We start from the raw sequence: 11,953 nt of genomic DNA, 5'->3' as shown, positions 1-11,953 counted from the left end.
CCTCAGAAATACTTCTCCAGAGTCTCTGCAGAAATGTTGTCGGATCATCTTCTCTGGTGTTTGTTGGATGTCGATGCAAGTTTGAGTGGGCTCAAGTCTAAATTATACAATCCACATCTCTCACTCTTGGGAAGACAATAGCATATATATATATAAATAGGAACATAATCAGAGCGATGCCTTTATCTCTCTCTCTCTTTCTCTCTCTCGCTCTCTCTATCCCACACACGCGCACACACGCACATTGGCAGGGATCGGAGCAGATGAACAACCACCAGGCAGGAGCGCCTCCGTTCAGCTACTATGGAGCAACAAGCCAGAGCTCAGACTGGAGACATGTACAAGTTTGTGCCACAGAAATCTAGCAGATTTATACAAAATATGTTTGTCTATTGAAGAAAAACAAGGAAGGAAAAAAGAGAGGAGAGTGGCAACAAAAAGCTTTTTATGAGGATGAAACCAATGTTAGTGTTCCAGTGATTTTGTCTGCATCAACATCAAGGTAAGAGTTTATAGATTCATTCTCTAATATTTGTATTTGCGGTAATGTCTGTTGGCTATGCTGGGAGGATAAACACCCGGAGAGGCATTTTATTTAACATTTTTTCAAGGATCATTTGATGTCTTTCTGCATGCATGGTAGCAAGAAAAATAGTTGCAGTTTAGTCCATTAAACACACACAAAAACATAATAAAAAAGAATAGACCAAAAACAATTCTACTAGTGCATTGTGTTATCACTAAGAAGTGTAACTTGTTTACTTTCCTGACTCCATTTTAAATCCCACAATTTCAAAACTGCATATAAAAGAAGGTGGTCAGAAACTTCCAACTCAGTAACTCCTGCAACGGTTTGTCTGTCCCTGTTCTGTCAAACAAAGTTACAACTTAGAAAAACACATGCACTGAAATAAAGCATCTGCCTGAGTAAGCCAACCTTAACGAATGTGGGAAATGTAAACAGATAGATGAAAAGATTTTTAAAGGCCAACATTATGTTCAAGGTTAGAGTAGTACTCTGCTCCCCCACCGCTCGGCTCCAAGCTGTCGATTATTCCTGCAGGCTTTGGATTGATTTTCAGCACTGGACAGCTCCTGTGGCCTCAATGAGACCAACACACGTCACAGCAGATGCTTAGTTTGCAAACTGCCCCGTCATAACTTCTGGTTGCACTGTGTTAACCATCGATTGGCTTTTAAGTTATCCTGCAACAGTGATGCATGTGCAAAGATGGAAACTTATATCATTTTAAATTCAGTCAAGTGTGTGTAGAATACCTCCCATCAGACTGATTGATTTGTTGCACCTTTGAAAAATGGTTTCAAATAGAAGTATGAAGTAGTTTAAGCAGATGTGTAAAGCAGAAGTAAAAACATATTTGTCTGTCTTACTTTTTCCTACACAAAACTTAGTTTAGGAGGAGAACCACAGAAATAGATTGTGTATCATAAATAAAAAGTATTCATTATTAAAAAAAAATCGGAATAAACGAAAATGATTGTCTATGCAGGCAACATTTTAAGGATATCGTTTTGGGTCATTTGATAAAAAATGAACCAATGTTTCACTTTTAAAGTTTAAATCTGTTTAACTCATAGTGTAACAAATGTAATATTTGCATGTGAAATTCAGTGCAACAGAAGTATAAAGTATAAGAAAATAAAAATACTCAAGTACAGAACATTATTTAATGACATCCAGCCACTGCATTGTAATTGATTTTGCCTCGTGATGTTAAACAAATGGGATTCTGTATATTGTTGATTTAGTATTATTTCTTGTAGTCGTGTACGTAGGTAAAAAAATGTTTCTATTTCTGCTTCTCTGTGGGACCGAGGACAGTGTGTGGACCCACGGTTGTCCGTAGGGAGATGTAGGCCCTTCTTAAATGTCAGTTTAAAGAAAGATTGTTGTACAGAGAGACAGAAAAAGAGAGAAAATGCATATGTGGATCACTCACAAATTCCATTGTCTTTTAGATATAGATTTACCTTCATGTGTGTAAATCTTCTATTTTCCGTAATTGGCATTACACGTTTTTGTAACATCAATTGACGTCATAATCTCTTCAACCTAATCTGTATTTTTTTTTCTCACACTCAGTCCAATGCGGAAGAGCCGCTAACATTTCTTTCTGGCTCTCCTTATCCCTCCCTCCCTTCTCATATCATTAGATCTCAGATTACACAAAAGGTCTTAAACCGGGTCACACAGCAACTACTATCCACCTTTCATATTGTTGTTTGGATTGTGAGATTAGGGACATAATAATCTGGTTTTCCTCCATTCTTTGTGTGGGATTATGCTGTAATATACTGTATGTCAATTTAGTTCCTCTGACGTATCTAAACAGGAGCTACGTCAGAGTCTTCAACTTGCTGCATAAGAATGAGGACCTTAATCTGGAGAGCTCTGTGGCATTATGCAGGTTTTTGTCACTTATTTAACTGTAACATGTAAATTGTTATTTTTTAAATGAATGTTATGATATAGTATTGCCACCATTAATTTAAATGAATCAGGAATTTCATCATTTTTTTTTGATTTTCTGTTCACAGTCGAGTGAGAAAAAAGGCTGAGAAATGGATACACATAAGGTATATTTTGGGGTGAAGTATTCCTTTAAGGTAAAGGCCTATTTCTCTGCCTACCTCCCCTTCCATCCTCTTCTCACAAGTTGTCTCACATGATGAACAATCACCACACACGCAGAACTCTATAGTGAGAGGATGTTCCTATGGAGACGGATAATACAGTTGATATGATCCACAGTATAATTACTGCCATTGTCCCCCCAGGGATCCCATCCGCTGAGAACTGAAGACATCTTTCAGGCATTTACTGACAACAGGTAGCCGCATTAGACACAGTAATGAAGTATTGACGGTGTTTTATGTTTGTTAGACATAAAGGGAATTATGGATGTACACTTTTGGCAGATTAATTTAAGAAAATATACACTCAGCAGCATTTATAAAAGAAAGCATTCAAAGCCACAATCTACATGAAAATGTAGCTACTAAGCCTTCACATACTGGCAACTTGTTGGTTTTAAACTCTTTACATTATAATGTAAACAAAGCCAGTTAAATGAGCATGATTCACTGCAGAGGCATGCATCAAATATTAGATTAGGGTAGGTCACGTGTCACAGATAAAACAATAACATGAAGATTTCAAATGGATCAGTGTTATGGTTGTGTAACATGGTCGTTTTGCTCAGTTTGAAACATCCTCGATCAAGGTCCGCTTGATAGCTTTTACCTATCAAGATTAAGAATATACATATCTTGATATCTATCAAGACACCATGTTTCACCCCGAGCACGTAACAACTTTTTGTATCCACGTGCACCCAATAGCCAAGCCAGTAATTGGACATTGAGTGGTTGGTGTTGTCTTTGTAGTTTTTGTAGTTTGTGTAATATTCTGTTACACTGTAAACCTGGTTGTCGTCATGGCAACAGCACTTTACTATCATACTGCATTATTATCTTTGCCAAGTTTTAGGTTTCAGTTTTCTTTGTTTGCAACCAGAAAACTATGAAAACAGTGGAGCGAATTTCTTTTTCATTTTAGTTAAAATTGCAAAACAGGGTATTTGGTTTTGGAGGTCTGTGCTCTCCAAGTGCTCTTCTAGTATAACCAGGCGTCTCAAGTATTTTGACCAATATGTAGACAAAAACACAGTTGAAATAACAGCTCTCTGACATTTTAAGGACAATTGATCATTATGGTTAGCTTTACAAAGGCAGTACTGTTAGTGTCCTGTCTTTGGGAGCTTCGCAATGCTTTGTTTAATAAAATGAAAACATTTGAGACAAAAAACACAAGATACAGCACTAACCGATGTTAAAACCACAGGGTGATCTTCTCCAATAATGTAAAATAAAATAAAAAGCTAAATTCCTTTGAGCTACACCAGAACACTGCAGTCTTTCACTCGTGTCCCCATTGTAAATCCAACAGACCAACATGTAAACTGTGTTGTGTTGTCCTGATTTCACACATGATGCTGCAGGCATTGATATGTCACTGACCTACTTTGACAATATTAGCTGCCATTTTTAAGGATTCTGAAGTAAAGGTTGTGACTTTACATGGAGGACACACTCCTCCGCAGCTGTGGGAGTTATCAAGATGACATAATCATCTGCCCTTTTGGGATTATCCAGTCGGAATCACTCTTAATACAGCCAATAATCTGCCAGTTCCTGACATCTGTCCTTGGTGTAACAGGAAAAAGAGTCTTGAAGCATAACACGTGACCCACATCACATGACATCAAATCCCGTCAAAATGTGTTTTAGTGTTTCACTATGTACATGTTTGATGTTAATGAAAGGCTTAACTGCCATTGTTTTTCGTGATATTTTCCCAAGACAATCCATTAAACAATCCATTCTTATCAACTAATATAAGTCAGCAAAAGTGATTGACAATAAAAAAAAAAAACACTGTTGCCCCACTTTTATTGCATGTGATTAGCCTGCTCTAGGTTATGCAACCCGTTGCTTTTTGGTTCTTCTGGTTCCCGGCTTGCTGACATAATAATCACCCTCCAACCTTGTCATCGGGCCAAACCGCAGATCAATTGTTCCTCTAACAGTAGATTACCACGGATTCATCTCTTTTTAGACCTTTGTCCCTTCCACTGCCTGTCTGGTTTTCCACCACTGGTTGCCCTGAAGGTCCCTAAGGCTAACCACTGGTGAGGACCTGATCAATAAGCTTTCATTACACAAAACTGTCTGGCCAACATTTGCATAGAAATTTGATTATTTAGATTGTTCGCCATGCTAGGGGGATGGCACTATGCATCCAGACTCAAATAGCTCAACAACTAGTGGATGATCCGCAAAATATTAGCAAAGTAACATGCTAAACAAAGTAGATTATTGTGAGCACCAGCTTCCACTGTTAGCATTTACACATTGTCATTATGAGCATTGTTAGCCTGTTGACATTAGCATATAGATCAAAGCACCACTGTGTGAGTATGGCTTCACAGAGCTGTTATCTTCTAGCCTTGTTGCTCAGGAATTAACCATCTTTGTTAAACATGTATACTTTGTTGACCTTTACCCTTGTAATTATTTAAGAAATCTGTTTTTTGTCTTCTTTCTTCACAGAAAATGTATCATGAGAAAGCAGCGCTGATAACGGATGCGAGTCAGACCTGAGCTCATACTTTCTCCCTGTCCAGCAACAGTACTTTAATGGTTGGAACTGTCCGCCCCAAGCTACATTACTGCCCTCGCAGACACAGCCTGATGATCACCGGTGCCATGGGAGCGGTGCGGGTAAATAGGTAAAAGCAATTAACTGGCCAGAACTGCCAGTCTTACATTTTCCCTTATGGCACTTAAAGAGCAGTGTTTGACAGTGGTTGCAACAGTAGCCATATTTGCATCGTGTACAACTGTCAGTTGTCTTGAACTAATTTTCTCCCCTCTGTTCCTCCAGATACAGCATCGTTGCCACAGATGAAGATGTCCTGAAGATCTCCAGCCTGGGCCTCCACAATGGCCACAGTCCTCTGAATCAACAGATACTGTCTGGAACCTGTATGCGGGGTGAGGAAGGAGGAGGAGAGTGTCCAGGAGGGAACGAGGGAAGAGGAGCTTTGTCTTTGAGAGTGACAAATGAGCCCATCATCCACAGCAGCTGCCGAGCTTCACCTTCATGTCATCTCGGTCTTGATCTGGGCTCTGGCCGCCTGCGCAGCCGCTTTGTGAAGAAGAACGGCCAGTGCAATGTGGTATTCAACAACATGGAGGGTAAGCCACGACGATACCTGGCTGACATTTTCACTACCTGTGTGGACATACGCTGGCGTTATCTTCTGCTCATTTTCACTACCACTTTCCTTCTTTCTTGGCTGTTGTTTGGCGTGGTTTTCTGGGGAGTGGCACTAATTCATGGAGACTTTAATCTTCATATTCCTTTGGAGGAAGGGGATACCCAAAGCAACGGAGAAGGCGAATGGCGCCCATGTATTCTCCACATCCAGGGGTTCATTGGAGCATTCCTATTCTCGATAGAGACTCAGACCACCATTGGATATGGTTTCCGATGTGTCACTGAAGAGTGCCCAGTTGCTGTTGTGACTGTTGTGGGTTCAGTCGATTGTGGGCTGCATTATGACTCTTTCATGATTGGGCACCATCATGGCAAAGATGGTGCGGCCCAAGAAGCGGGCACAGACCTTGCTGTTTTCGCATTATGCCGTCATTGCTAGTGAGAGACGGAAGCTGTGCCTCATGTGGCGCCTGGGGAACATGCGCAAGAGCCACATTGTTGAAGCACATGTGCGTGCTCAGCTCATTAGGCCACACGTAACGGCAGAGGGCGAGTATCTCCCTTTGGAACAAACAGACATTGATGTTGGCTATGATGACTGGCTGGATCGGCTTTTCCTGTGTCATCGCCACTGGTTGTGGGTCCACGAGATCAATGAGAACAGTCCTCTGTATAACATGAGCCGCGCCGACTTGCTCAAGGGAAGAGTTTGAGATTGTGGTCATCCTGGAGGGGATGGTGGAGGCCACAGCTATGACCACACAAGCCCGGAGCTCCTACTTGTCCAAGGAGGTCCTGTGGGGTCACCGCTTTGAGGCCTGTGGTATTTGAGAAGGGTGCGCGCTACCACGTGGACTATTCCCGTTTTCCATAAGTCCTACGAAGTGCCATCTACGCCTCACATGCAGTGCCAAGGAACTGAGTCAGATGAAGGGGCCGTGGCGGGCAATCCTCATCCTCCAGCTCGAGTTACTCCAGGTCTCCATCACCATTTACAAGAGGGCAGCCCGCCACCTCATGGGCCCTCACTCCCCCAGCGCTTTCTGGCTACGAGAGACGAGGTAGCTCTTGTGCTGCGGGGATGACGAGGATGAGGAGAATGTGAAAGAGGAGGCAGGGAGCCTGAACATCAGAAGTGAAAGAGAGGACATTCATTTGGGTTTCAAAGAGACATTTGTGGAGGAGCAGAAGGTGGAGATGCTGTGTGTTCTGGACAACGGAGAATCAGATCAGCCTTGACAGACTACAGCCTACCCTACCTTTATACATTAGCAGAGAGTCAGGGGTCTAATCAATGATCATGGCTGCACTTACAAAATGTTATTCTTTGTCCGTGGGCATCCAACCAAAGTATTGAACTAGTGTACAAATTAAAGATGGAGGAGGCGTGTGGTGCAGTGGATTAGTGCATTGGTGTTCGGATCAGGTGGTCACAGGTTCAAACCCCACTGCAGTCAGCATGGTTGTTGTGTCCCTGGGGCAAGACACTTTACCCCAAATTGCTCCTGTGGGGGATTGCCCACAGTATGTGAGTATGTAAGTCGCTTTGGATAAAAGCGTCTAACCATGTAATGTAATGTAATGACATTTAAATTGTAATTCCTCGAGGATGAAATGGTTATTTTTTCACAAAAATCCACTCATACTGTAACTTATAACTTTCTCTTGTTTCAGACATTATACACCTTCAGTTGTAACATCAGCATCTAAACAACGCACAGCTCATCTACTTTTAAACATGGTGACCAGGTATTTCTCTCAAATCATGAGGTATCGTTGAACATTTTATTGCTTTCTTGTTTTATTCATTATGACAGTGTATGATATAAAGTTAAGTCAAGCATTTTGTTCTTGATTTCCATTCAGTTTTTGTAAATATATGCTTTTGTTTAATTTTGAAATGGTTATGCATCAAATAAATACATGTTATGGGGAAGCCATGTATTTTAAAGGCAGCATGATGCACATGCTCACGACTGCCACACAATTATTTTCTCTGTCAAAATAAATTATTTATTAATTTTCATCTGCTCTCTTCCTGCCTGAGTTCTGTTACTTTTCATTTGATAAAAAGCTTTTATCTCATTATAGACAATCAGTATAAAAAATAATTAAATCCTGATCCAAGAAACAGTATTCAAATGTGTTTGTCAAACACAGTTGAAGAACAAGCACTTTATAATTACTCTTATCATTAGATATAAACACTTTGCAACAGTGTGGGATGAACAAAGCACCTAATAAACATCAGTAAAAACCTTCAAAAGCTTGAATTGTCTCTGTTGAGTATTGCACATTTTGCCTCACTGTTCAACCTCTTTCTTCTCCATTCTCTTTAGACAATCCATGGGTTCAATAGGCCCATCCATAATAATTACCATCACGCCTCTGATTACACGAGATCAATCTAATCCTATTTGTCTTAATTCTGGTACATAACATGGTTGGTTACTTTTTTCTTTCCAAAACCTGGGTGACAATTTGTTTTCAGAAACGTCTCAAAAAGCTCTTCTGTCAATGGACAAGGCTGGTCCGTCCACCCCTTTTGTCAAGACTGACATTTCTTTACACTAGATATTTCTATTGAATGGATTATCATGAGACAAGGAGATAAGTACATTATAAGCCCTGAGCCTGTTTTTCAGGTCTCAGGCTCGAAAATGACATTCCCAGAACAAATGACCATATCTTCCCTTCTAAAATGGTTACATTAATAATCTTTTTTCTCAAAGCAAGGTTACATCTGTGAGTTGGATGTAGAAGTGTCAGAATCAATATAGATTTTTTTTTTAAAAGAAGTAAATTCAGACTGAACACAGTAAAAAAAATTAAATGATTGTGTCCATCCAAAATCTTTTTTTACTTATAGTGAAAACCACCCTTGAATGATGGGATGGTAGACTAAAAGCTTTAGGAATCCAAACTACAACATATAATAAGTACCCTGTATCAAGATTGATGCAAAACAAGTGAAATGTGACCTTTTTAGAGAGATTTAGCAAAAAAAAACACTTCTGGGGTCATTTGGGTGGATTTTCCATATCTCTGGCCCCCCTTGGTCGATTTTGATGATTGACATCTCTTTTTAACTGCTAGAGCCAATGGAATCGAGGGGAACTCCCACACACACACACCACACACACACACACACACACACACATCACAACACAGCACACAACAACACACACACACACACACACACACACCCACCACACACACACACACCAAAACACACACACACCACACCACACACACACACACACTACACCACACACACACAACACCATTACCAAATAAGGAGTGAGAGTGACGCATAGCCAAAAACCGGAATCTGCGATAACTCTGTGTGACTACCATTAGTAGCTAACTTTTACTCTTCTATTTTTACATAAAAATTGAATTATTGATTTATAATAATTGTTTCAAAGTGACAGACACATTCAATTAACCTATGGATTAACCCTCAGCTGCGTTTTTTTTCCCGTTTTAAAATGCCACTGAACATGACTTTTGTTCAGAACACAGCTAAGGTGAGATGATGTCCGTTTTTGCTCCGTAATGCTACGTGTGTGTGATGTCTGTGTTTGCTTCCCCTGTCGCGAGTTCTGATCGGATATCTTGTATATGTGCAGTTACGATAAGTAATAATAAGGGTATCTTTATTTTGAGTTCTGTGCCACAGTGCGTTAGAATTTTTTCGCTCAGGGGTGATTTAGATGCTTCTTATGAGACTTGTGTTTTGTTTTGGTAAAAATGGTTTGTATCGTCAATTAGCTGAGATTCTTCCTGTTAATCTGGTATAACACATTAATAGGTTTTTAAATATTAAGATGCCCTGAGACACAGTGTCGTGAAAAAAACAAAACACCCAAGGGGTCTTTGGGGCTTAACAGGTTAAAAAAACATGTTTTTATGTACTTCCACCATCAAAATTCATCAAATGTAATATAGGCCTAGTTTATAGACTGCACTAGAACCGCCAGAGGTCCCTGTATACCTAAAACCGCCAATGGGTCAAATGTACCCGCTATTGATTTTCAAGGTACAATGTTATTTTATTTATCATACAGAACAGTGAGTTTTGATCGCACAGGGATGAAATGTATACCAATAGAATCTGTGGACTCTCAGCTTTTCATATTATATAGTTTGTGCAGATAGCATGAAGTATTTTAACGCTACCAGTGCTGATTTAAATGCTTGGTGTTAGAATTGTGTTTTGTTTAGGTACACATCTCTCTATCTCTCTCTCTCTCTCGATCTATCTATAACTATCTATCGATCTATCTGTAATGTTCTGTTCTATGGACATATAATTGTCTACATAAACAGACGACGCGGACTACTTCTCTCATTCCGAGTGTCCATCTTTATTCAACTGGCACGTGACGTGACCTGCACAGTCACACATGCATTACGTCCTCAACGTGAGCTCAGACATCCAAGATCTTGTATACTCCAAGATGTTACACTATCTCTCTACTCCTCTCTCTCTCTCTCTCTTCTCTCTCTTCTCTCTCCTTCTCTCTCTCTCTCTCTCTCCTCTCTCTCTCTCCTCTCTCTCTCTCTCTCTCTCTCTCTCTCTCTCTCCTCTCTCTCTCTCTCTCTCTCTCGCAGTAGACAGAAGGCGTTGCTATAGCAACACGTCATGTTTACGCTGCAAATTTACCCACTGGTGGTATAAATGGCAATTTTTGGGCGATTTTTCAATCTGACTTCATATTGGCCATTTTTTTAACAAACTAAGGGTGCTACATAACACACTTTCAGGAAAAGTCACGGACTGGGAGACTTTAATATTGAAAAAAAGTTACATACAATCAAAAATCAGCGGGGGTAAATTTGACCCGTTGGCGGTTCTAGTGTTAAAAATTCGCAAACTCATGACATTCCTTTGAGCATCAGCTGTAGGCCCACGTTTAATTCAATTGTATTGTAGAAGATTCTAACACATTAAACTAGGATGGTGAACGTGGTAAACATCACACCAATATTAATAAACATTGTTAGTTAGCTACGTCTCTGTTAGCATGACGACGACGTTATTTAGCTCATAGCCTCAAGAACCTGTTGACTGTTGAACCTGCAACCCTCAAGTAGTATGATAACTTGGGATTAGCTTTGTATCATAAAGATAAAGCAACACTTTATCAGAATAAAGCAAAACTATGAGTTTAAAAGAAAAAAAAACTGAGTCAAGCAAAATAAAATACATTTCAAAAATAAAACTATAAGTTGCAAACAAATCATTGTGTGTAATCATGTAAACTATAAGTATTTTTTCTTTGTTTTAACATAGGTTTTTGTTTGCAGTTCTTGTTTCTTCTTTCTCAATGATCAGACTTTTGCTCTCGCTGCAGCTCTTCGTTTGCGCTCCTCATTTTTGTTTCGATTTTGACACAAACATCCCAGGTGGGCGGGACTTTCAGGGGTGTGTCCCCATTGGCTACTCAGTTTTTGAGTGACAGCCCACTACACCACAGATCATAAGTCATGCAGCAAACTCCGGAGTCCACTCGGCCACGTTAGTGTGGTGCCTCCTGGGGAGTTTTCATGAACATATCGGACTTATTTATGGATTGCTGTGCATTATACTTGTGTTGTGTAGTTTATACTTTATTCCAACTTTAAATATTTTAATACCTGAACACACTGCTGCTGTTAAATAATTTCCCAATTTGGGATTGATAAAGTGTCTGTCTGTCTATTTATTTTATAGATATAAAAACACATCTATGTATTTTCAAGCTAAAGGTGATGCACAATATATATATATATATATTTTCAAAACATGCTACATTTCAAAAGCATATATTGCTATGTTTAGGACAAACAATTAAAGACTGCTTTAATTTTACAAATTCTACAATATAAAAGTGGCAGATTTGCTTTATTAAACAGACCAGACCTAGGCTGCATACCAACACAATTAGGAACATGCTCACATCTTACTATGTTGGTCTGAAGAGCTGAAGCATTCATACACAATGGATACAAACTGTGTTGTCTCATTCTATATCCTGTGAGAAAATGATATACATTTAGCATTACAAATTCGACATACTATTCCTAGCCTGAGGAAGATGAATAATCAACAGATTTGAATGGAATCTCTAACATTTTCATGTAGAATAAAGACAAAAGAGTGAT

At 39.6% G+C, this 11,953-nt stretch overlaps 1 pseudogene; it reads left to right on the top strand.

The window, feature by feature from the left end:
• The first annotated feature begins 258 nt into the window (after positions 1–258).
• LOC117537873 lies at positions 259–7,094 on the top strand (annotated as a pseudogene).
• Positions 7,095–11,953: the final 4,859 nt, after the last annotated feature.

This window comes from Gymnodraco acuticeps, unplaced genomic scaffold (assembly GCF_902827175.1).
Source record: "Gymnodraco acuticeps unplaced genomic scaffold, fGymAcu1.1, whole genome shotgun sequence".
Lineage (NCBI taxonomy): Eukaryota > Metazoa > Chordata > Actinopteri > Perciformes > Bathydraconidae > Gymnodraco > Gymnodraco acuticeps.
This window is presented reverse-complemented; position numbering and strand designations above follow the sequence as displayed.